The sequence below is a fragment of the Nicotiana attenuata genome, chromosome 7, assembly GCF_001879085.1.
Source record: "Nicotiana attenuata strain UT chromosome 7, NIATTr2, whole genome shotgun sequence".
In the NCBI taxonomy this organism is placed as follows: domain Eukaryota; kingdom Viridiplantae; phylum Streptophyta; class Magnoliopsida; order Solanales; family Solanaceae; genus Nicotiana; species Nicotiana attenuata.
Genome location: NC_031995.1, coordinates 95,029,337 through 95,051,186, shown reverse-complemented (window position 1 = coordinate 95,051,186; position 21,850 = coordinate 95,029,337).

Sequence of the window (21,850 nt, the reverse complement as noted above, 5' to 3'; positions counted from 1 at the left end):
CCCTATTCTAATTGTCAGATTTTCCAAATAGTCCCCCTCCCTAGCTTCCTAGAAGCTTCCTAATCAGTTACCCAAAGATTCCCTAGCTAGACTACCCAAATTACCCCTGAACAACCTTGTTATTTACCCTCTGAAACCAAAACCTAAATTGGGTCAAGAGTGACCCAAGGCTGAATTAATTCAAAGCCCAACCCCAAACCATGAACCAGTATAGATAGCCCAAACCAAAAGAGTTCTCAAACTCTAAACACAATAGAACTCTACCAAACGGACCAAGCTACTGAATTCAGCAGAAACAAAAAGAAATTACTGAGAAGCTCGAAAAATAATTTTTAGCAAATAAACGACTAATTAACCTTATACTACCAGAATGCTAATCCGTCTTACTGATTTTAGAATCAAACTAAGGCTAAAGAACAAATAAAAATCAAAACCAAAGCCCTAAACATTAACTAGAATAAGAAGGGAAAGAATGGAATGAGGCTGGTTAGAACCTGAAGCAGACAAAATGATCCAGAACAAAGGACGAATACCTCGACGACCACAAAGCTTGATAGACTTCAAAAGAGTCCGACTCGACTCGAAACTAGTATTAGTCGTATGTTCCCTTTGAGAGCAAACGAGCAACACTCGTTTCGAACCCAGCTGTTCATTAGAACGCGAGGACTCGAGAGACTTTCTTCTCCTTCAAACTCAGATTTGAAAACAGTACGATTTGGCGGGGGTTTTGGGAAAAATGGTGATGGAGTAGGGTGGAGGAAGGGGTGATGATTGCATGGCCAAATTCTGGTGGTGATTGGAGCTAGTTCGCCGGCGACCATGGCTGATTCGCTCAGGGATGACGTTATTTGGTGAGGGAGATGAGAGAAGGGGTTTGTTTGGTCTTAGGTTCAATGGGGGAGTTCGGACAATCTTATGCAGAATGGGGGAAATGTTGATAGCCGTTGGATGAGATGAGATAGAGGACCAGGATTGATTGTAACCTTATGAGCTCAAAACCACGTCGTTTAGCTAGCTACATGGGGCAAACCGAGTATTTGGGTAGAAGTGGGCCGGATCTGGTCGGGTTTTGGGAGGGGCAATCATTGGGCCTGTGTAAACTACAACAAAGCAACCCAATTTCTAACTCTTCAATTCCCTTTTCTTTTTTCCTATTTCAAATCAATTTTTCCAAAATTCTTTTTTTTTTCAAAATTAAATAAAAATCAAAATTAAATCCTAGAACCTAATTAACCTAAAAAACACTAATTAAACCTAAATAGTAATTATCACAATTAATTAAGATCTAAATTAAAAGGAAAAACTACCAATATTCCAAAATTAAAATTAAAAGTGCAACATAAACTATTTTTTTTGTGATTCTTCCATTTTTAAAACAACTAATTAATTAGTTAATTCTAAAATGTGGAATTAAATCCTAAATGCAAATGCAATACAGTTTTTGTATTTTTTATTAATTAAATAAAATAAACATGCACAGACAAATGCAAATAATTAACGGAAAATGCTACAAAAATCTATGAAATTGCAAACAATAAAATTTTTATTTTGTTTTGAATTTGTGGGAGTAATTCATATAGGGCAAAAATCACGTGCTCACAATGCCGTTCTCTGTAAGATAAGATCCAGACTCTAATTGATAACAAGATTATTGTGGCAAAAGAGCCTGCTCCAAATGTCCGCAATAACCCTCTGCCTGACCACAAGGGAGGAGGCGTTCACAAATTGAAATAGAGGATGATTGGGATCCTAAGGGATCGATCGGTTTGATCACAGAAGGTGACGACCCAAAGAAACCGATAGTCACCCTTAATCCGATTGTAGTCCAGAGTCAGCCCTCTGGGGATGCCGAAGTAAATATGTCCATACCGCTGGAGTTTGAAGCATCACCATCTGCAAAGACGCCAGCGCCAATTGAGGTTGAATTCGTGTCTCCAGCAAAGGCACCTACACCATTCGAGGTTGCAGTTTTACCGCCCAAGGTGCAGGCTCCGTTCGGAGTAAAGATAGCCACGCCAATTCCAGTGACAATGTCAGCCATAACACCATTCCATACGAAGGCTTTACCATGGGACTACACGGCCGAGGCAAGAAGGAAAGGCAAGGTTATGTTCGGGGAAGCTATTGCGGCACAGGGTATGACGAGAACTGGTAGAGTTTATACCCCGGAACATCTGGCTGAGTCGATCAAGCAGGCTTCTAGCCGTCCAACCATCATCGAGACCGGGCCAGATGATCTCTGGAGAAAGATACAGGCCAAGGAATACTCGGTCATTGATCAGCTGAACAAAACACCGGCGCAAATTTCTATCCTTGCTTTGCTACAAAATTCCAATGCACACAAGAATGCCTTGTTAAGGGTGCTGTGTGAAGCATATGTGCCAAGCAACATCACCGGTGGAGAGATGGCTAACATGGTGGGACAGGTGTTGGAAAGTCACAAGATCACTTTTCATGAAGATGAGCTGCCAACAGAAGGGTTGAGTCACAACAAGGCATTGCACATCACCGTGCAATGCGAAGATTATTTTATCACCAGAGTCCTGATTGATGGGGGATCCAGCCTCAACATTTATCCGTTGGTAACACTCAGGACATTGGGAAAGGGACTGCATGAGATCAAGGACGGGGCCATCAACGTAAAATCTTTCGACGGTTCCCAAAGGTCCACCATTGGGGAAATTAGTCTGTGTTTGCAAATGGGGCCTACTTGGTTCGATGTTGATTTTCAAGTGATAGATGTGCCGGCATCTTACAATCTGCTGTTGGGACGACCTTGGATTCATGCCGTTGGGGCCGTAGCGTCAACACTACATTAGGCAGTGAAGTTTGAGTGGAACCACCAAGAGGTGACCATTCACGGCGATCCCATATACAGTCGCCAGACCATCCCAGCAATCGGAGGCAGAAGAAAGATAGGTGGGGAGACCTATCACCACATCGAGCGAGTCAACGCCGTCGACAGCAAATGGTGGGACAAAAAAATCGAGAGCATATTGAATTGGAGTGGGTACGAACCTGGCAAGGGGCTTGGCAAAAACCTCCAAGGAATCGCTAAGCCCATAAAACTCAAGAAGCATGGCACCACCTTCGGTCTGGGATATGAGTATACCTGGAAAGAATTCAACGACTGGTCACCACCATGGCGCGGTCCTTACTATCCATTAGAGCAGCCGATACCACGCTTGGAACAGACTTTCCAACCGGCCAAAGTTATCTATGGGTCAGAAGAAGAGGAAACACTGGCAGCAGTGAGGAATTTGTTCCTGGAAGACGATGATATGGATTGTTGTGTCATTTTCGAGGAGGAGGGGGAGGAAGGCCCTTCCATACAGGCTGTAAGCAGAGGAGCATGCCTCAATAACTAGACCATCAGGACCACCAGAGCCCGGCGAGCCTCGGTGTAGCAAGGCTGAACAAGCATCATGCACTATCTTTTATTTTTACTAGTCAACTTTCCTTTCGCATTTTAAATTTCCGCAATAAGATCTTCAATGTTCAAAACAGTTATGGAATTTATCAAAGCATTTCGATTTTTCTTATAAATCAACACTCTTATTATTTTCTCTCATTACTTTACTTATACAGCATTACTATTACTTATCTTGATGAACCAATGATTGTGACGTGCAATGAGAGAACGCAACAAATGGATATAGATTCAGAGGAAGATGACATACCGGAAGAGATTGTTAAGGAAGTTGAGAATTTTGAAAATAGGCCAAAGTCCAACCTGGATGAGACGGAAATTGTTAACCTGGGGAATGAAGAGAATGTCAAAGAAACACGAATCGACATTCACTTATCGTCGTCAGAAAAGAAGGAATACACGGAATTTCTAAGAGAATATGAGGACATATTCTCCTGGTCGTATGACGACATGACGGGCTTGAGCACGCCTATTGTGGCTCACAAACTGCCAACTGATCCGACATGTCCGCCGGTAAAGCAGAAGCTCAGAAAGTTCAAGCCGGATATGAGTCTGAGAATCAAGGAAGAAGTCACCAAACAGGTCAAAGCCAAGGTCCTCAGGGTAGTGGAATACCCAACGTGGTTAGCCAATATCGTGCCAGTACCAAAGAAGGACGGGAAGGTTAGAGTCTGTGTCGACTACCGGGATCTCAACCGGGCCAGTCCGAAAGACGACTTCCCCTTGACAAATATACACATCCTGATCGACAATTGCGCCAAGCATGAAGTGCAATCATTTGTGGATTGTTTCGCCGGTTACCACCAGATCTGGATGGATGAAGAAGATGCTAAGAAAACGGCTTTCATTACACTGTGAGGAATGTACTGCTACAAGATGATGCCGTTTGGGTTAAAGAATGCAGGGGCCACCTACATGAGGGCTATGACCACCATTTTTCATGATATGATACACAAGGAGATCGATGTGTACATAGATGATGTTATCATCAAGTCCAAGAAGGCCACCGATCACATGGAAGATTTGAGAAAGTTTTTCAATAGGTTGCGAAGGTACAACCTGAAACTGAACCCAGCAAAGTGTGCATTTGGGGTTCCCGCTGGAAAATTACTTGGGTTTATTGTGAGTCGCCGAGGAATAGAACTGGATCCATCAAAGGTCAAAGCTATTCAAGAATTGCCACCGCCAAAGAATAAGAAGGACGTGATGAGTTTCTTGGGGAGACTCAACTACATCAGCCGGTTCATAGCCCAATCTACGGTCATCTGTAAGCCGATCTTCAAGATGTTGAAGAAGGATGCCGCCACCAAGTGGACTGATGAATGCCAGAAAGCTTTCGACAGGATCAAGGAATACCTGTCAACACCACCAGTTTTGGTCCCGCCCGAGCCGGGTAGACCTTTACTATTCTACATTACAGTATTAGATGGTTTCTTCGGTTGCATCCTGGGGCAGCATGATGAAATGGGGAGGAAAGAGCAGGCCATTTACTACCTCAGCAAGAAGTTCACTTCGTACAAAGCCCGGTATTCTCTGTTAGAGCGCACCTGCTGTGCTTTGACTTGGGTTTCCCAGAAGCTACGACATTACTTCTGTGCCTATACTACATATCTCATATCAAGGATGGACCCTTTGAAGTACATCTTTCAGAAGCCCATGCCCACTGGCAAGCTCGCCAAGTGGCAAATACTGTTGAGTGAATTCGATATTGTATACGTAACTCAGAAGGCAATCAAGGGACAAGCATTGGCAGACCACCTTGCTAAGAACCCCGTAGATGGAGAATATGAACCTTTGAAAACGTATTTTCCCGATGAAGAGGTATCGTTCATAGGAGAAGACATTGCAGAATCCTATGATGGTTGGAGATTGTTTTTCGATGGAGCAGCAAATTTCAAAGGAGTTGGCCTAGGAGCAGTCCTAGTATCAGAAATCGATCAGCATTATCCGGTGTCCACCAAGCTTAGGTTCCCGTGCACCAACAACATGGCCGAATACGAAGCCTGCATCCTAGGGCTCAAGATGGCCATTGACATGAACGTACAAGAGTTGCTAGTAATTGGAGATTCAGACTTGCATATACATCAGGTACGAGAGGAATGGGCAACCAAGAACCCCAAGATACTCCCGTATCTGCATCATATACAAGAGTTAAGAAAGAGGTTCACGAGAACGGAGTTCCGGCATGTTCCCAAAATCCAGAATGAGTTCGCCGATGCATTAGCCACCCTATCATCCATGATATAGCATCCAGACAAAAATTTCATTGATCCCATTCCAGTAAAGATCCATGATCAGCCAGCTTATTGTGCCCATGTCGAAGAAGAAGCAGACGGAAAGCCTTGGATTCATGATATCAAGGAATATCTAGCAAAGGGAGAATACCCAGAGCTTGCAGGTCCTATTCAGAAGCACACCCTTCGAAGGTTATCCAACAACTTCTTTCGTAGTGGAGGAATCCTATACAGGAGGACTCCCGATTTGGGATTATTAAGGTGTGTTGACGCAAAGGAAGCATCTAAGCTGCTAGAAGAAATCCATGCTGGGACCTGCGGTCCATATATGAACGGTTTTGTCTTAGCCAAGAAGATACTCCGGGCTGGTTACTTTTGGATGACTATGGAAACGGACTGCATCCAGTATGTCCGGAAATTCCACTGCTGTCAGATACATGCAGACATGATAAAGGTACCTCCAAACAAGCTTAATGCAACAAGCTTACCATGGCCGTTCGCCGCTTGGGGGATGGATGTTATTGGACCAATTGAGCCCGCCTCTTCCAACGGACACAGATTTATCCTGGTAGCAATCGATTATTTCACCAAATGGGTCGAAGCAGCATCTTAAGAGCAGTAACTAAGAAAGTCGGGGCAGACTTTGTCCGCGACCGTATTGTTTGTCGATTCGGGATTCCAGAATCAATCATCACTGATAATGGCTCCAACCTCAATAGTGACTTGATGAAAGCTATGTGTGAAACCTTCAGGATCAAACACAAGAATTCCACAGCCTACAGGCCCCAAATGAATGGAGCCGTAGAAGCCGCCGACGAAAACATCAATAAGATATTGAGAAAAATGATAGAGAAGCATAAGAAATGGCACAAAAAGCTATCATTTGCTCTGTTGGGGTATCGCACCACTGTCTGCACATCAACTGGGGCAACCCCCTATGTGCTGGATTATGGTACAGAAGCCGTCATTCCCGCCGAAGTAGAAATTCCTTCCTTAAAAATCATACAGGAAGTTGAGATCGACGATGCAGAATGGGTGAAGAGTCGTTACGAGCAGCTGGCTCTTATAGATGGAAAAAGAATGAATACAGTTTGCCATGATTAGCTTTATCAGAACAGAATTTCCAGAGCCTTCAACAAAAGAGTCAAACCGAGATAATTCACACCAGGGCAGCTGGTATTAAAGAAAAATTTTCCGTATCAAGATGAAGCCAAAGGGAAATTCTCTCCCAACTGGCAAGGTCCATACATGGTTCACCGGGTTCTGACAGGAGGAGCCCTTATACTTGCAAAAATTGACGGAGAAGTTTGGCCAAAACCAATCAATTCATATGCAGTCAAGCGCTATTATGTGTAACCTTTATGCTTTCCTATATGATGTAAATTGAACTACGTCTGACCTGATTCCCGTTTAAGAGGGGATACATAGGCAGCCTTATGGGTTTGGTTACAATTCAATAAAAATTTCATTTCCCTCGCAATTGGAAACTGGGGCAGAATTTTGAGGAGGACTCTCAAAATTCCGAAGTAATTTCAGTCAATCAGCACAAGCAGCCGTCAGAAGAATCAACCCAGTAAACTGGGGCAGAATTTTTAGGAGGACCCTCAAAATTCCGTAGCAAGAGAGGTCGCAATGTCTTAAGCCACGTCACAGTCATTGGTTCATCTAAAAGCTATTTCTTAAATATATACTTATGTCATATTTTTACAAATTCATGCATGTTTATTATCAAAATTGTTTTGTTCAGCGACGCTACCCCCAATGATACATACCGTATCACCAGATCAAAGCTGAACAGGTCAAGCAAGGCCAGCAGGGATACGAACTAACCTCCCCTCTACAAAGCTCACGATTTTTCTTTGGATGCAGACACTTGGATTGCGAAAGCATCTGACATACTATACGCTCACGAGACAAACGTTGTTCAGGAATACAACTCTCAGAATTGTTGCATTTACTAGCATTTGCTATTCACGCACGCCGGCGACATTCCCTATATCGCAATGTCCCCAGCAGTCACAATATTGCAACCTGCTATCAGCTAAGAAACTCTATTACCATTTGCCAATTTACTTTATTTCTGCATTGCATAAGGCTACCATTCTGCCTTCCGAGACTAAACACGGTCTCCATCTGCATTTCTGCATTGCATAAGGCTACCATTCTACCTTCCGAGACTAAACACTGTCTCTATCTGCATCTGCATGGCTGAAAGATCGCCATCTTTGCATTTTGCATGGCTGAAAGATCGCCACCTTATTTACGTTCTGCATGGCTGAAAGATCGCCGCCCTTACATTTTGCATGGCTGAAAGATCGCCACCTTATTTACATTTTGCATGGCTGAAAGATCGCCACCTTTGCATTCTGCATGGCTGAAAGATTTCCACCTTATTTACATTCTGCATGGCTGAAAGATCACCACCTTTACATTTTGCATGGCTGAAAGATCGCCACCTTATTTACCTTCTGCATGGCTGAAAGATCGCCGCCCTTACATTCTAAATAGCTAAAAGGTCGCCACCCATTGCATCTCATGGGCTGAAAGATCGCCAAACACTGCATCTCATGGGCTGAAAGATCGCCAAATTATCCGAGGGCGTCATTGTTCGGAGGCACCATTTGCATAGCCCGAGAACACCATGCCATGGCCTGAGGATCCCTTAATCTTTTGCATATCATTATTCAAAGGCATCATGGTTCTGAGGCATCATTCTCATAGCCCGAGAGCATCATTTCATGGCCTGCGAATCCTTTATTATTATGCGCTTCATGGCCCAGGACATTATGGTCTAAGGACGTCATCCTTACCGTCCAAAGACAACATTCATGGTCTGACGGGAATTTGCATCACGTTTGAATTTATGTACAATATATGCTTGTATTTGCTTATTTGCAGGTGAACTGGCAAGGAGTGACCATCTCGGCAGGAGCGATCCCGCTCCAGTTCCCGCAGCCCTATCAGATTTCAACCATTCACCCCGTCCTAAATATTGCGTCCGTTCTTGAAAGTCTCCATCGGCATACTCCGCCGACGGATCCTGAACTACATACGGCCTGATTCCTGTAAGACCAGGGTATGTAGGCAGCTCAGAAACCAGAGCACGACCTAAGTCCTCTTCAAACCGTTTCGCCAGGTCAAAATTGGCTATCATATCTTTACCCGATAACTCTTTCATCCTTCCCGGGTAAAGAGGGGCAGCTGTTGATACCCAATTTCTCCCTGTATATTTCAATATGCAAAATACCTTCAACATATCCTGTATATGCATATATAAGCATGTCCCAATGTTTTACTATTTTCCCCTAATTTTCAACAATTTTTAAATCAATTTATTGCTTTATTTTTATCAGGAAAACCCAATAATTACTCCAAAAAAATATCATTTTGGTCATTTATTTATTGGATTATCATACTTATACTAAAATATAGCTAACATAATTTTCGCATATTTTTGTAAATTTGCTTAGTATTTTTAAAGCTAAATTGCATATAATTGCAGTATTAGCCTCTTTTAAGATTTAATCGTGATAAAATTAACTCCAATATTTTTATTTTATAATTATGTATTATTAATCATTTTAGTACTTTTAATTTATTCCCAAAATTATTTTACTATTTTTTATAAAATAAACAAGGGAAAAATGGCTATTTAAATATTAGCCCATTTTTATTTCAATTTTGGCCTGATTTGGCACCCAATTGAACCCAATCCTAAAACCCATTTACCCAGCCCAAATCTTAAACTACCCGACCCACGACCCTTTAAAAACAACCCGCCCGGATCCCTATTCAATCCAGGCCGTTGATCACAATGATCAACGGCCACCATTTAACCTTTCCTTTTTTAATTTCCCATTACCCCCAAACCCTAGTCATTTTGCGCCTGCAGCCGCCCTTGAATTCCCCCTTCTCCCAATTCTCTCAAGCTCCCTCAGAAACCCTAGCCGCCTCCCTCCACTTCCACCCTAAAATCACCTGAATCCATGGCTTCCAAAGCCATTAAAGGCCTGTACCTGCTTCTTACGACTCCTACATGCCTGGTTACTATGGTTTCGAGGTCGGACCTTGAAGAAGCTTGGCCCAGACTTTGTTTCATTCGAGTTCTGTGGCTGTCTCCGACCTTGCTCCGGCCAGCCATGGCTGTTCAAGCCTGATCTTGACTTCTCCTGCTTAGACCAATGACTTTCCAAGCCTTTCTCACCATCTGGGTTCTTTTGAAACCCTAGCCTTCGAGGTTCTTCTGATTCTTTTAGATCCGTTGTACATCTGTTTTTTCTCTAAGCTTTTAAACATTTTCTCAAAGTTCCTTCCAAAACTTTACCTTCAAAATCTTTACCTTTTTCGATTTAGGGTTCTGTTAAGTCATTTCAAAGCTTTTCTGATTTTTAACATGTTCTACTGTGCTTCTTATGTTGTTCTTCTACTGTGTTTCTTATGTTGTTCTTCTACTGTGTTTCTTATGTTGATTCTTCTACTGTGTTTCTTATGTTGTTCTTCTGCTGTGTTTCTTTATGTTAAAAGTCTTAGTTCTTCTTAAGGTTTCTAATTTTATTTTCTTCGTTGATATTTTTACCTGATTCTCTTGTCTTTCATCTATATACTCGATTGATGGTGAAAACCCCAAAATATGGGGTTCATTCGAGTTTTGAGACTGTTTGCTATGCGATTTGCTTGTTCCTCATCTCTGAATTTGTTTGATTTCGAAGCCCTAATTCCTTTGGACCTATTCAAGCTTCTAAAAACTGCTTCGTCTATTTGAAGTTGCTCGACTGGATTCAAAGTCCTGGTTTCAGCTTCTGTTTCTCTATGTGATTTGGTTTCTTGCAATCTTTAAACTAAATTATACTTTCCAGAAAGGTCTTTTACTTGACTCTTTTGCATGCTTCTGATACCCTCTTCTCCCTATCACTAAGTTAACCTATGTGACTACCATGTTTCACTATCTACAGACTTTGTAATTATTGTTGCTGCTTCTCTTTGCCATGGTTTAACCTCACATGCCTAATGTTTGTGCACTCTTTATATATGCAAAGTTTTTCTCTCAAAATAACCCTTAATTGTGGACTGATTTCAGACCTCCTTGTGTAAGCCTGATTGATTCTTTCCTTGTTTTACTAATTTCCCTGTTTCTTAGGTTGATTTGAAAACTTTCCTTAGCCTTTCGATTCTCCTATTTCTGACTTGTTATTTGTAACTTTGAATCCCTGACTCCTTGATTTACTATGTGCTGATTGATTTATTGTGTTTCTTATCTTATTTGGTTAACCGTGTATTTCAAAGATTCTTCATTAATTCTTCCCTTAATTAAACTCCTATGTATTTACCCCCAATTGTCTACTTTGCACATGATGTTTACTTGATCTCCTTCCTTAAATAATTTCTGTCCATTACCGTTTGGTTTTAACTCCTTGATTAAAGGAAGTCTTTGATACTGATTGAATTTTAATTGATACACAGTTCCATAATTATTTTCTTGCCTTATTTTCTGCCTGTTTTCACACTATAAATACCTAGCTTTTGCATTGACACACACACGAACACTCTTAGTTTTCTGAACTCACACTCACATTAAAAAAAAGCATTCTCTCTTGTTACTTGTACTGTGGCCTGTTTTTCAAAGTCCTGCTACTGCTTTTACTGTATTTTGCCTCCTTGAAACTGGTATGTACCGATTAAGATTTTCAGCAATCACAAACAATGTGTTTATTTAATACCTTTACTTGCATGTCTGCCTACTGTTTGTGCTCAGTTCAGCGTTTACTTTAGCATGCTATAATCTTCTCCTATTATGAATCCCAAACCCCCATACCCCAATATGTTTGAATTAATGGTTTGTTTGAGGCATGACAGTATTACATATTATTGTCTATGGCTCAAACTTGATTCCCCTAGAATCATAATCTCTATGTCACCATCATGTGTTGTGTATTCTTATTGATTCTGTAAGCATAACAACACTCTCTATTGCTGTGTATGCCCAGGATTAGCTAATGCCTAAGTACATAGGCTCTTTGGCAATTTCCCCAATCCCTGAACCCTTTGTATGACTTGTTTATGACTGTTTCCCAGCCCCTTCTCCCTCTTCTGTACTTTCTTAGTTCTTTAAAACTCTGTTCTCTTCACTTGCACTCTCTCTTAGACTTATGTTCCGCCCCCCTCTTGTGAGCCTTGCCTTGGGACCCTTTGAGTTCCCTCTAAACTTGGACACTTGAGCACTGGCACTTCCACACTGCACTTGTCCCCTACTCTGGTGATACAATTTGGGTGTGAGCACTGCCCGGACTCCCATTGAGGCTCTTGGGGAACTCTGACACACTCAAATAGGTGAAAGGCTTTGGATCAATGGTCTTTGAGTTGGTCCATCTCATAATTCAGATAGGAAGTCTGAATTAGGCTCTCCTTTGGTTGTACTTCTTTTTACTTTTGTTGATGTAATTTTATTCATTCTGGTTTGTAATAAGTTGTAATAAATGCTTGGGGCTGGCTAGTGAAAAAAGGGGATGGGTAACTATGCATGCAAAGGGTAGAAAATCATGCCTATAGGTCTATTACAATTCTGCATATGCAAATACATATAGAAATCATGCCTATAGGTCTATTACAATTTTGCATATTCAAATACATATAGAAATCATGCCTATAGGTCTATTCTAATTCTGCATACTCAATACACATAGAAATCATGCCTATAGGATTGTTACAATTACATTCAACTCTGCCTAGAAATCATGCCTATAGGATTGTTCCAAAACCATTCAAACTGCATTTAGATACCATGTCTATAAGGTTCAACTTCTGCATTTAGATACCATTTCTATAAGGTTCAATTTCTGCATTTAGATACCATGTTTATAAGTTTTAAAACAAGTCCTGCATCTAGAAACCACGTCTATAAGTGTCTAAAATCAGCAATATGTAGAAAATATGCCTATAGGAGTTTCTAAATGAATCTGATTCGCCTCACTCAGTGTTAGATATAAAATCAGTAATAATGGATACTCTCAGTTGCAGAACTTGTAATCAATTCGATTAACTATGTCATGATCTCCAAATAAAACACGTTAAATGCACGGATAAATTCAGTCTCGTCACTACTTCATCGAGGTTTGGCTCGGCACATACCAGTACATGGGGTCGGTTGTACTGATACTGCACTCTGCACTTTCTGTGTAGATTTTGGAGCTGGTAGTGGCTCATCGAGAGGTCGGTTGCTGATACTTCAGTCAGGAGACCCAAGGTAGTCCTGCAGGCGTCCGCATGCCCTGGTGTCCCCTCCTACATTCTATATCTCTGTTTTATTTACTGTCAGGACAGATGTATTTTTCTTTCAAACCAGTATTTGTAGTAATCGGTAGAAAGTCATGAGTTATGACACCAGTTTCTGGGTGGTAACCGTTTTGGTTTTTCTGTTAATAGTATAAAGATGATCAGCTTATTATGTACTTCCACGTTTAATTATGTTGATTTAGTTTTGCTTAGTTTTAATTATAAAAAGTAAAGGAAAAAGGTGAACAATTCTCTAATGTTGGCTTGCCTAGCAAGTGCGATGTTAGGCGCCATCACGGTCCCGACGGTGGGAAATCCGGGTCGTGACAAGTTGGTATCAGAACAATAGGTTGCCTAGGTCTCACAATTCACGAACAAGCTTGGTAGAGTCTGAGGGATCGGTACGGAGACTTCTGTGCTTATCCCAGAGGTCACAGAGTTAGGAACAATTTCACTTCTATTCATCTCTATCGTGCAGTTTGATCTCTCAATGCTAATTGAACTCTCTACTCTGTTCTTTCGCAGATGAAGAGAACACGCACCACTTCATCTGCTGAGCAGTAGCCCGAGCCCCCAATGGCGGTTCCTACGCGGGGCAGAGGATGAGGCCGAGGCCGTGCTAGATGCCGAGGTAGGGGCAGGGATCAGCCCAGTGCTCGAGCAGCAGCACCAGCGGCGGAGCCTCAGGTACAGTTTGATGATGAGGTTCCTGCCCAGACCGTTCCAACAGGGCCAACTCAGGTTTTGGAGGGGTTCATCGCTACCCCGGTACTTTAGGATGCTTTGGTTTGTCTAGTGGGCCTTTTGGAGAGTGTTACTCAAGCCAACATACTTCCTGTAGCACCAGCCATCTCTCGGGCTGGGGAAGGAGCACAAACTCCCGCTATTCACATTCCAGAGCAGATAGCTCCCCAGTTTTAGACTCCAGCAGCTCAGCCAGTTGGGGTAGTTCCGCCGGGTGTTGTAGCACAAACCGGTGATCGATTAGCTATGTCTTCTGACGCCTTGTGGAGATTGGACAGGTTTACCAAGCTTTTCACTACTACCTATGGCGGTACATCTTCATAGGATCCCCAGGACTATTTGGACAGTTGTCACGAGGTGTTACATAACATGGGGATAGTGGAGACCAATGGGGTCGACTTTGCTACTTTTCGTCTGTCAGGTTCTGCCAAGAAATGGTGGAGGGATTATTATTTGCCCAGACTAGCTGGGTCGCCAGCTCTCACTTGAGACCATTTCTCTCAGCTATTCATGGAAAAATATCTTCCAATCACTCAGAGAGAGGACTATCGGAGGCAGTTTGAGCGCCTTTAGTAGGGTTCTATGACCGTTACTCAGTATGAGACCAAATTTGTTGATTTGGCCCGTCATGCTCTTCTTATACTTCCCACCGAGAGAGAGAGGGCGAGGAGGTTATTGAGGGACTTGCTCAGCCTTTTAGATTGCAGATGGCTAAGGAGATAGGGAGTGAGATTTCCTTCCAGGATGCAGCCAATGTGGCCAGACGAGTTGAGACGGTTTTAGCTTAGGGGAGTGGTCAGGGGTCTAACAAGAGACCTCGTCACTCCGGTGGATTCAGCGGGGCCTCATCTGTAGGTCAAGGTACTTTTGGTAGAGGCCATCATTCCAGGCCGTTTCATTCAGTACTTCAGACATCCCATTGGAGCTTCAGGGGGTCGCGGTCCGTATGTACCTCCTTCAGGGCAGCCAACTTATAGTGTACCGCCAGTATTTAGATGGATGTTTTGAGTATGGTGAGTATGGGTATGTCCGGAAGACCTGTCCAAGATTACTGGGTGTTCAGTCATAGCAGCAGAGTTCTCGTGCCATGATTCCTACACCACCTGCCTAGCCAGCTAGAGGTAGGGGTCAGGGAGCCAGAGGTAGGGGTTAGGCCGCTAGAGGTGGAGGTCAGACCGTTAGAGGTGGAGACCAGGCCGCTAGAGGTGGAGGCCAGCCAGCAGGACGCCGTCCCATGGATATGGTTTAGGGTGGTGGGGCCCAGCCCCGATGTTATGCTTTCCTAGCCAGTCCTGAGGTTGAGTCCTCCGATGTAGTTATCACAGGTACTTTTTTGGTTTGTAGTAGAGATGCTTCAGTTCTACTTTATCCAGGGTCTACATACTCCTATGTGTCATCTTATTTTGCTTCATATTTGGTTATGCCTCATGATTCTTTGAGTGCTCCTGTGTATGTGTCTACACCAGTAGGGGATTCTATTGTTATAGATCGTGTCTATCGCTCGTGTGTGGTTGTTATTCGGGGTCTTGAGACTAGTGTAGATCTCCTACTTCTCGATATGGTGGATTTTAATGTCATTTTGGGGATGGATTGGCTTTCACCTTATCATGCTATATTGGATTGTCACGCCAAGACCGTGACCTTAGCATTGCCGGGATTTCCTCAATTAGAGTGGAGAGGGACTCCTGGTCATTCTTCTAGCATGGTTATCTCTTATATGAAGGCTCGACGTATGGTCGAGAAGGGGTGTTTGGCTTATTTGGCTTATGTTCGTGATTCTAGTACTGAGGTTCCTTCTATGGATTCTGTGCTAGTTGTTCGGGAGTTTTCATAGGTATTTCTTGGAGACTTGCCAGGGATGCCACCCGACAGGGATATTGAATTTTGCATTGATTTGGCTTCGGGCACTCAGCCCATTTTTATTCCACCGTACCATATGGCCCCGCCAGAGTTGAAAGAATTGAAGGAGCAGTTGCAAGATTTTCTTGATAAGGGATTTATTAGACCTAGTGTCTCGCCCTGGGGTGCGCCGGTGTTGTTTGTTAAGAAGAAGGTTGGATGGATGAGGATGTGCATAGATTATCGACAGTTGAACAAAGTCACCATCAAGAACAAGTATCCATTTCCGAGGATTGATGACTTATTTGATCAGCTTCAGGGTGCCAAGGTGTTTTTGAAGATTGATTTGAGATCTGGCTACCATCACTTAAGGATTTGGGCATTCGATGTCCCTAAGACAGCTTTTCGCACACGGTACGGGCATTATGAGTTTCTAGTGATGTCATTTGGGTTGACAAATGCCCCGGCATCATTTATGGATTTGATGAACCGGGTGTTCAAGCCCTATCTGGATTCCTTTATGATTGTTTTCATTGATGATATCTTGATCTACTCCCACAGTCGAGAGGAGCATGAGCAGCATCTTTGGATCGTTCTTCAGACTCTGAGAGACAGCCAGTTATATGCTACATTTTCGAAATGTGAGTTTTGGTTGAGTTCAGTTGCTTTCTTGTGCCATGTTGTATCAACAGAGGGTATTCAGGTGGATCCTAAGAAGATTGAGGCAGTCAAGGACTAGCCTAGACCTACATCAGCTACAGAGATCCGGAGTTTCTTGGGTTTGGCGGGTTATTACCGTTGGTTTATAGAAGGGTTTTCATGCATAGCAGCCCCGATGACCAGGTTGACCCAGAAGGATGCCCCGTTCAGGTGGTCGGATGAGTGTGAGGTGAGCTTTCAGAAGCTCAAGAGAGCTTTGACTATGGCGCTGGTGTTGGTGTTGCCCACAGGTTCAGGGCCATATTCGATATATTATGACGTAGCTCGTATTGGACTTGATGTGGTGTTGATGTAGAATGGTAAGGTTATTGCATATGCTTCGCGACAGTTGAAGATTCACAAGGAGAATTATCCATTTCATGACTTGGAGCTAGCAGCCATTGTTCACGCGCTGAATATTTGGAGGCATTATTTATATGGCGTGTCGTGTGAGTTGTTTACGGATCATAAGAGTTTGCAATATTTGTTCAAGAAGAAAGAGCTCAATGAGGCAGAGAAAGTGGTTGGAGCTATTGAAAGACTATGATATCACCATCTTGTATCATCTCGGGAAGGCCAATGTGGTGGCCGATGCTTTGAGTAGGAAGTCGGCTAGTATGGGTAGCCTTGTGTATATCCCAGTCGGTGAGAGACCGCTTGCTTTGGATGTTCAGGCTTTGGCCAATCAGTTCGTGAGGCTGGATGTTTCTGAGCCCAGCCGTGTTCTAGCTTGTACCATCGCTCGATCTTCATTATTTGAGCGTATCAGAGATCACCAGTATGATGACCCTCATTTTCTTGTCCTTAGGGACACAGTGCGCTATGGAGATGCTAAGTAGGTTACAGTTGGAGATGACAGAATTTTGAGGATGCAGGGTCGAGTTTGTGTGCCTAATGTGGATGGATTTCGTGAGTTGATTCTAGAGGAGGCCCATAGTTCCCGGTATTGTATTATTCGGGCGCTGCCAAGATGTATCAGGACTTGCGGCAGCATTATTGGTGGAGGCGGATGAAGGAGGATATTGTTGCATATGTAGCTTGGTGTTTGAATTGTCAGTAGGTAAAGTACGAGAATCAGAGACCTGGTGGTTTGCTTCAGAAGATTAAGATCCCTGAGTGGAACTGGGAGCGTATCACTATGGATTTCGTTGTTGGACTCTAACGGACTAAGAGGAAGTTCGATGCAGTATGGGTTATTGTGGATAGGCTGACTAAGTCAGCGCATTTCATTCCTGTGGCGGTTTCCTATTCTTCGGAGCGGTTGGCAGAGATCTATATCCGTGAGATCGTTCGTCTACATGGTGTGCCCGTGTTTATCATTTTTGACCGAGGTACACGGTTTACCTTGCATTTCTGGAGGGCATTGCAACGTGAGTTGGGTACGCAGGTCGAGTTGAGCACAGCATTTCATCCTCAGACGGACGGACAGTCCGAGCGTACTATTCACATTTTGGAGAATATGCTCCGCACCTGTGTTATTGACTTTGGAGGTTCTTGAGATCAATTTTTTTCGTTAGTGGAGTTTGCCTACAACAACAGCTATCAGTCGAGCATCCAGATGGCTCCCTATGAGGCATTATATGGTAGACGGTGTCGATCGCCGATTGGGTGGTTTGAGCCGGAGGAGGCTCGGTTATTGGGTACAAATCTAGTACAGGATGCCTTGGATAAGGTTAAGATCATTCAGGATAGACTTCGTACAGCTTAGTCCAGGCAAAAGAGTTATGTCGGCCGTAAGTTTCGTGATGTGACATTCATGGTCGGAGAGCGAGTGTTGCTTCGAGTGTCGCCCATGAAGGGCATGATGAGATTTGGGAAGAAGGGCAAGCTAAGGCCTAGGTTCATCTGGCCTTTTGAGATCCTCGATCGAGTGGGAGAGGAAGCTTACAAACTTGCATTGCCGCCAGTTGTATCAGTTGTGCATCCAGTGTTTCATATGTCCATGCTTCGAAAGTATCACGTCGATCCATCCCACGTGTTAGACTTCAGCACTGTCCAGTTGGACAAGGATTTGACCAACGAGGAAGAGCCGGTAGCTATTCTAGACCGACAGGTTTATCAATTGAGATCAAAGAGTTACCCTTCGATTCGTGTGCAGTGGAGAGCTCAGCCTGTTGAGGCAGCTACCTAGGAGTCCGAGTCCGATATGACTCAGGTACTTTTCTATGTCCGTTCGAGGGCGAACGGTTGTTTTAGAGGTGGAGAATGTGATGACCCAAAAGGTCATCTTCTGTTTTAGAATCCAATTTCATGTTCCGAGGCCTTGAAAACCTCATTTTATCTCTCCTCGACTTGCGTGCGCAGTCCGGGCGTGTATCCGGAAAGCCCTTATGTGAAAAAATTTAAGAAATGATGATTTTTGGCCTAAAAAGTTGATTTTTTGTTGACTTCAGTCAACGTTTTGGGTAAAAGGACCTGTACCCGTGTTGCGATAGTCCCGGAGGGTCCGTAGTAAAATATGCGACCTGGGCGTATGCCCGGAATCGAATTCCGAGGTCCCTAGCCCGAGAAATGAATTTTTGAAGGAAATTGATAAGACTGGAAATGTAACAATTTAAAAGATTTGATCTTGTTGGTATCGAGCCCATATTTTGGTTCCGGAGCCCGGTACATGTCCGTTATGATATTTAAACCTTATCTATGAAATTTGGTGAAAAACGGAATTGATTTGACGTGATTCAGACCTTTGGTTGAGAAAATAGATGTTTTGAAACTATCTCAAAAATTTCATGCAATTTGGTGCTAAATTCATAATTCTAGGTGTTATTTTGACGATTTGATCTTCAAAAGGCGATTTTCCTAGGGCAAGTTCATCCCCAAATCATAGGTAAATTATTCTTAACTCATTTCTTTCAATCTATTTCATCTTTTTACATAATTTCATCCTAGAATCTAGGGGTTTTCATGGTGGAATTGGGTGTTTTTGGGTAGAACATAGGAATTTCGAAATTCGGGGATTTAGACCTCAAATTGAGGTCAGATTCCAAAACCAATTGTATATCTGGGCTCGGGGGTGAATGGGTAATAGGGTTTTGGTCCGAATTTTGGGTTTTGACCAAGCGAGCCCGGGGTCGATTTTTGACATTTTGGGGAAAATGTTGGGGAATCTATAATTATGCATTGGAATTGATTTCTTTAGCGTTAATTGATGTTATTAAGTTAATTATGACTAGATACGAGTGGATTGGAGGTGGAATCGAGAGGTAAAGCGGTAATTGAGCTTTGAAATACCCGTTAGCTTGAGGTAAGTGTTTGGTCTAAACTTGACTCGAGGGATTAGGGATCCCCAACTTAATTTCTATGTGAAATTCCATGTGTGAGGCATATAGGTGTGGTGACGAGTACCTATGCACCACCAAAATTATATGTTTAGCCTGTTCCCTACCCCGTTTCCTAATATATTGCTTTCCTGTCTTAACTGCTACCTGCTTATTGATGCTTCCACGTCTAATTGCTCCTTGTTAAATGTTTTTTTTATCTATTGAACGTATTAATTGTTCTGAAGTTTCATTATATTATATTGATGGATTACGTTGTTTTATTGGTGCTTCATGGTGCACTTTGGTTGGTCTCGCTGTGTAGTATTAACTGGTGAAGTTTCATAACTGTAGAGATCGTCCGTTGTTTTGGTTTGAGGTATAAATGTTGTGGAGGATTTGAGTTAACTTGTGAAATACTTGTTCTTATTATGTGATTGGTACTGATATGATAGGATCGGGTTGCACGCCACAATAGGAGGAATAAGGGTGAAATGTGATTGTCTGTTGGGATCGGGTTGCGCGCTGCGCTAGGAGTAATAAAGGTGGACAGGTGGGATCGGGTTGCACGCCGCAATAGGAGGAATAATGGTGATATATTGAGGAGTAATAAGGGTGGACTGGTGGGATCGGGTTGCACGCCGCAACAAGGAGTAATAAGGGTGAATGTTCATATTATTATCGACTATATGGTAGGATCAGGATGCGCGCCGCATCATTTGTTATTTATGTATTCTTCTTCTGCTGAGATTCATTGCCGTGGTGTTGAAACTCTCTTAAGGATTGGTTATAGCTGAGTATTGGTAGGACAACTTGGTTCCGTATTTATTTAATGTAAGTTACTGTCCTATTTCATTCCGTAGTTTCTTTTTGCCTTATTATAAACTGTTGCAGGATATATTGTTTATGCCCCGCCATAGCCTCGTCACTACTTCGTCGAGGTTAGGCTCACCACTTACCAGTACATGGGGTCGGTTGTACTAATACTGCACTCTGCACTTTCTGTGCAGATTTTGGAGCTGGTAGTGGCTGATCGAGAGGTCGGTTGCTGATACTTCAGTCAGAAGACCCAAGGTAGTCCTGCAGGCGTCCGCATGCCCTGGCGTCCCCTCCTACATTCTATATCTCTGTTTTATTTACTTTCGGGACATATGTATTTTTCTTTCAGCCCAGTATTTGTAGTAATCGGTAGAAAGTTCGTGAGTTGTGATACCAGTTTCTGGGTAGTAACCGTTGCGGTTTTTCTGTTAATAGTATGAATATGATCATCTTATTATGTACTTCCGCATTTAATTCTGTTGATTTAGTTTTGTTTATTTTTAATTATAAAAAGTAAAGGAAAAGGGCGAACAATTCTCTAACGTTGGCTTGCCTAGCGAGTGCAATGTTAGGCGCCATCACGGTCCCGATGGTGGGAAATCCGGGTCGTGACAGAAAGAAGAAATAATTGAACATAACTTCTTTTGCTGTTTAGAAAATGTGTTATGTGTTATGGCATAATATACATCAAATTAATAATTTTTCTAATTGGTGGTATAATGTGGTTATGAATATTGAGCAATTCCGAGTATTAATATTAATATTTCTTTGAACTTATCCGTGCATTTAACGTGTTTTATTTGGAGATCATGACATAGTTAATCCTTTAATAGTGAAATGTGGGATGTTGATGGTAGATTGGTCATAAATGGCAAAAATGCATATTTTTTGGTGTACTTTCATCTCATAACTTGTGTGGTTGCCAGATATTACATGAGTTTTTGTAGTAAATTATGCTCATTACGTGCATTCTTATGTGTAGGAGCACGTTGGACGAAAGGTGAAAAAAAGTTGATTCGGGACCAAAAAATAAGAGAAGTATTTCGGTCGTTCACTCTCACATGCACACGAGAGAATGAACAAGCTAGCTAAGGAGAGATTGAAAAAAATATAGCGGATTGTGAAAAAAAGGCATGGAAGTGTACGAGAGACCTAGAAGGAAAAAAAAGAGAAGAACTTCGCTCGTTCACTCTCGCGTGCACACGAGAGAGTGAATACACGCGAGAGAGTGAACGAGCCAACCTAAAAGGACTATTCCGAAGTGGGCTTGTATAATACCACCCCATGCAAACCCTATCCCATATAAATAGTCTTTAAACTTACTTTTAAAGGGGGTATTCGACCTAAAGAGGGGGAGTTCGGCCTAGGTGTTTACCTTGAAAATGGTAATAACAATTAGATTTGATTTTGTGATTCTAAAAATATGTGATCTATTTTTATGCCAGTTGTTAAGCAGTAGATGCTAAGTGACGGGGTTAGAAAATAATATAAGTGATTGAAGATGGCCTTAGAAACCAAACCAAGCGGTTGAGAATCGGGGCCTCGAGCTAGCGTGTGCG